This window comes from Tyto alba, unplaced genomic scaffold (genome assembly GCF_018691265.1).
Source record: "Tyto alba isolate M040663 unplaced genomic scaffold, T.alba_DEE_v4.0 Super-Scaffold_19, whole genome shotgun sequence".
In the NCBI taxonomy this organism is placed as follows: domain Eukaryota; kingdom Metazoa; phylum Chordata; class Aves; order Strigiformes; family Tytonidae; genus Tyto; species Tyto alba.
This window is the reverse complement of record NW_024881281.1, coordinates 7,285,084-7,290,003: the sequence shown is the minus strand read 5'-3', so window position 1 is coordinate 7,290,003 and position 4,920 is coordinate 7,285,084. Positions and strand designations below refer to the sequence as shown.

General features: G+C 59.2%; 1 long non-coding RNA gene across 1 annotated transcript; it reads left to right on the top strand.

Moving 5' to 3' along the window:
* Positions 1–218: 218 nt before the first annotated feature.
* LOC116964221 lies at positions 219–2,797 on the top strand. The gene is made up of 2 exons (XR_004408619.2): positions 219–472; positions 2,084–2,797. It is a non-coding gene; the product is annotated as an uncharacterized LOC116964221 (long non-coding RNA).
* The last annotated feature ends 2,123 nt before the right edge of the window (positions 2,798–4,920 follow it).

Here is a 4,920-nt window from a genome sequence, read left to right as displayed (position 1 = left end):
CCTTTTTCTTTTTTTGCACAAACATGTTTGTCTCTCTCAGCAGCAAAGCCCAGGAGAGCGTAACCGGCTGCTCTGCAACGGCCCCCGGTGCTTCCGGCGCTCGGAGGCGGCCGCCCCTTGCCCCGAGGCTGGGCCGGCTGCGGTCAGGCTGCGTGGTGGCGCTGGGTGGGACCATGCACCGTTATCTCCTCAGCAGCTACGGCTCTTCCTGTGGTCGGGGCCACGTGGGCAGGATGGGGTTAAAAGTGGCCCTGCTCCCCACAGGGGCCCATTGCTCCCCGGCCACCACCATCACCCCATGCAGCACCCCACTGCACCGGCACCCGGCGTGGGCCACTGGCATCTGGCATGCACCACCGGCACCCGGCACGGGTCACCAGCACCCAGCGTGGGTCACCAGCACCCGGCATGGGCCATCAGCAGCCGGCATGGGCCATCAGCACCCAGCATGGGCCACCTGTGCCCCAACCCGGTAATGGGGGGACCCATCTGAGGTGCCCACGTGGCACTCAAGGTGCAGCACGGGGTCTCCTGAGGTGCCGGTTGCCGCGGCCCCGATCCCGCTGCGAGGGGGGGCGGTGGGTGCTGGGGGCTGATGGCAGGTAAGGGGGTGCCCCCCCCATCCCGGGGAGCGGGGCGCAGTGGGGTGGAGCGGTGGGGGGAGGAGGTGCCGCGCTGGCGCGCGGGCGGAGGCGGGAAGTGCCCGAAGCAGAAGTGCCACCCAGGGGGTTTTCAGTGGCAGCGAGGACAGGACCGGGTAGACACGGAGGCTGGTGGGGCAGGTGAGGTGAGGCTGGCAGGGCTGGGGTCTGCGTGACCTGAGGCACAGGGACCTCCAGGTGACCCCCACCACATGGCCCGAAGGGCAATGGGGGCTTTGAAAGCGTCTCCGTGTGGCTGGCAGATGGGGTGAGGTGGGGTCCTACAGGGAGCCCCAGTCACGGAGCTCCCGTGTCTTCAGGGGCAGGAGGACAAGGCAAGGGGGTTGTCGGTAAAGGATGAGGGGGGTGAGGGGGGGTCCCCCATGGGGACATTTCAAGGGTGACAAGGATGGGGTTTTCCATAGGATCCCCACCATGGGGACAAGGCAAAAGAGTCCTCTGTAACCAGAGGTTACATTTAGGTGAGGTCTCCACCATGGGGACATGGCAATGCAAGGGTTCTCCATCATGTGGATGGAGATCACCCTGGGCTCCCCACTGTGGGGACAAGGAAAAGGAGTCCTCTGTGACCAGGGTACTGTTTAGGTGAGGTCCCCTCGTGGGGACATGGCAAGGGGGGCTGCTGCGGACGCAGATGGGATTTGAGGGATGATGATGGAGTTTGAGATGGGATCTCACTCTTGGGATCCAGGCAAGGGGGTCCTTTGAGACCAGGATGGGGTTTGAAGGGCAACAACGGAGTTCAAGGTGCGATCTCCCCTGTGGGGACAAGGGGATGGCCGTCCGCGAGTGGGATGGGGTATGAGCTGGGGGTGTCCCCATGGGGGCAAAGCAAACACACCCTCTGTGCCGAGGATGAGGTCTGAGCGGGGATAATGGGGTTTGAGGTGGGGTCCCCACCAGCAGGGACGAGGCAACTGGGTTCTATGTGACCAGAATGGGGTCTGAGGTGGAGTCCCCTGCTCTGGGGACAAGTCAAAGTGGTCTCCTATGACCAGGATGGAGTATTAGGTGAAGTGTCCTCCTGGGGGAAAAGTGAAAGCTTATTCTTGTGACCAGAATGGGGTCTGAGGTGGGGTCCTTCCTTTGGGAACAAGTCAAAGCTGTCGCCTATGACCAGGATGGGATATTAGGTGGCTTCCTTGCTTTGGAGACAAGGTGAGGATGTCCCTTCTGCCCAGGATAGAGCTTCAGGTGGGACAATGGGGTTTGAGGTAGGGTATCACCCGTGGGGACAAGGTGAAGATGTCCCCTGTGCGCAGGATGGGGTTTTAGGGGAGACGAGGGAGCACAAGGTAGGATCTCCCCCATGGGGATGAGGATGTCCACCATCCTTGGCACAGCTCCTTGAGGCGGGAGGTGACGCTGGCAGAGGGTCTCTGTCCCTGGGGCAAGATCAGCTCTGCAATTTGCATCCCCAGCCATGCCCGACGTCGAAGGTGGTCCCATGGCTGGGCCACGTGGGGTGCGCGAGGTGGCCCCGCACAGGCAGAAGCGAGCACTTCGCCAGAGGAGAGCAACCGCCGGACACCGACTGAGAGACAGTGCAGTCACCCATAAAGTAGAAAGCACTACTAAACAGCACTGCAGGGTGTAGTGTTTCCTACTTTATGGATGAGTGTACTGTGGGCTACGGAGAAGAGAGCACCGCCGCGACCCGCGTGCCCGTCACGAGTTGTGCGCGGTCCGAGAGCAGAGGACAGGCTGTGCCTGGCTCCCAGGAGGGTGCCCACGCTTGGCCACCCACCCCATGGGCACCACCACCCTCCCCGGGCTGCGGATGCTCTGCTCACCCCCACTGTCCCTCTGGCACCTGGGGACCGGCCACGTGGGGAAGAGGGGTTGCACAGCCCGGTGCCCCACGTGCGCGGTGGAGGGGCCTGTCGGGTCAGAGCGAGCACCATGCTGGGAGGCCAGGTAGGTAGCAAAGCCTCCAATTCCCTTTTTTTTTTTTTTTCCACCCATCTTCATTTTCCATATGGCGAAGCCCTGGGAAGAGCTGGGAGGGGGCAGCCACGTGCAGTGGGGAGCGGCATGGGAGGCGGACGGGGGGGTCCTGGCTTGCTTTGTGCTGCTGAATGATTGCTGGGTGCAGCAGGGCGAGGGGCTGCTAAATAAAAGTCTTTTGGCATTGACTTGTGGACTTTTTTATTCTACTCCTGAGAAATGCAAAACCGGGGAAGAGATACTTGCAGTGCCCAGGGCCATGGGCAGCAGCGGGAGGCACCGTGAGCTTGCACGCTGCTGGAGACCATGTTCAAAGCCCTGGGGGAGCCTTGGTGGGATCGGGTGGGGGGGGGACTGGAAATAGCTCAAGAGGATTGGGCAAATCTCAGCCCATCGACACGGGGAAATCACCTCCAGTCCCCCAAGGCTCACCAGGAAAGCTGCCGTGTCCGGCTGCAGCCCCGGCCATGGTCGCAAGGCCACGTGGACTGAAGAGACCCTCCTGTGGTCCCTGTCTCCCTCCAGTCACACACCCCTGGCCCGTCGTTCCCGGGGGGGTTCTAAAACCAACCCAGCTTCCAGGGATGCAGGAGGAGGGTCCTTGTTCCCCAGACATCAGCTCCCAACCCCTGCCCCCAGGCACCTTCACCCTTGGCTTTGACTCCCTATCTCCTGCCTGTGGGAAAGGGCATCTAAAAATAGTAGAAAAAAATGAATTAAAAATACACTTTTTTTTCCCTTTGTTGAGCCCAAATGTTAATAGGAAGGTTCCACATTTTGTAAAACTTCTTGTGCTGGTTTTGGGAGCGTTTGTGGGTGTTTTTATTGAGTTTGGGGTATTTTTCTTTCACTTTGACCCCTCCCTGGGCTGGACAGAAAGGACCAGGGTATTTTGCTTCTCTTTGCTGTCCTGGCTTTCCCACGTTCCCTGGCTTTGTGACTGTTTGAAGGGGATGTGGAAGGAAAAAAAAAAAATCAAATCAAAACTGTCGTCATGGTCACAAGGAGGCAAGTTTTTAAACAGTAAAAACGAAAAAGAGCTAAAAAAAACTCCTAAGCAGCCAGTGCAGACTGTTCTGAGCAGCTTTCATTTTGCTGTGTGCTGGAAAGGAAACGCAAGTCCAAGTTTTCAACATGCAAAAGTTTTGAAAGTTCACCTCCTAATGATGAATATTCAAGTATTAAGAAGGATAAATACCAAATGGTTTTGATCGAGGACTATTGTGGTTATGAATATTGCAGCCACTCAGCATTCACTGCCGGGAGAGACATTTGAAAACACGTTTCTTGCTGAGAGCAGCAAAACAGAAACTGCTACTTTTTTCTCTTTAAAAAAAAAAAAAAAATTCCATTTTTTAGTGCCCTCCCTCTGTACTGGATGCGTTTTGACAGGTTCCCGCAAGGAAATGTGTCCTCTCCTTGTATTGGGGTGAGCTCCTGGTGTCCGTAGGACCTCGGCTGGTTTATCCTTGCCCTGTTTGATGCCGCAGAGGTGGGCAGGCAGCGCGGTCCCGCTGCTTCGCAGACCCAGAAATGACCTGAGCAGGGCTGGGGCTGGGGCTGAGACCCCTCCGGGTGCTGCAGAGGGTGGGGGTGACCGTCCCAGCGCTGTCAGGGTGGCTCTGGGGAGGGCTATAGGCACCGACAGCCACCCGGCCAGGCTCTGCGGGTGTTCAGGGTAAGAGCCAGTGTCTCCCACACCAGCCCCGGGGCACGTCGTGGTGTTTCCGCACCGCACTGTGCCGGGCCACCACGTCTGCGGCTGCACCGTGACCTCCGGCAGGGCCAGCCCATCACATCCCCTTTTCTGCTAGGTTATTTTTAACCGGGGTTAGGTCCTCGCGCTGCTCCACGGCACAGCCCCACCAGCGGCCGTGTGCTGCTGGGGGGTTGTAGGATCGGGGGGAAGAGCGAGTGTGGGCGACCTGACCCCTTGCATCTCCTCAGAGCTGCGCCAGGACGTGTCAGAGCAAATCCCTGGCCAAGGGGGTGGGTACACAGAGTGGGGAAACGGGTGCTGAAGGACTGCGCTGGGAGAGCGGGCACCCACTCGTGTCACTGCACGGTTCTGCAGTCACCAGAGTGAGCTCATGCACGGAGGCAGGAGGGGCCATCTCGCTGGGGCCATCCCCGGGGATTTGCCAGAAAGAAGGTGGAAATGGGTTGGCACCCACCAGTCACCTCAATTTGGAGATGCCCATGAGTGCTGACACAGGATACCATCCCCGCACCCATGTGTGGGTCCCCCAGGGCTGGCATGGCCCCAGGTGCTCATCCTCACCCTTCCTTCCCCAGCTGAGGCCACAGTGGA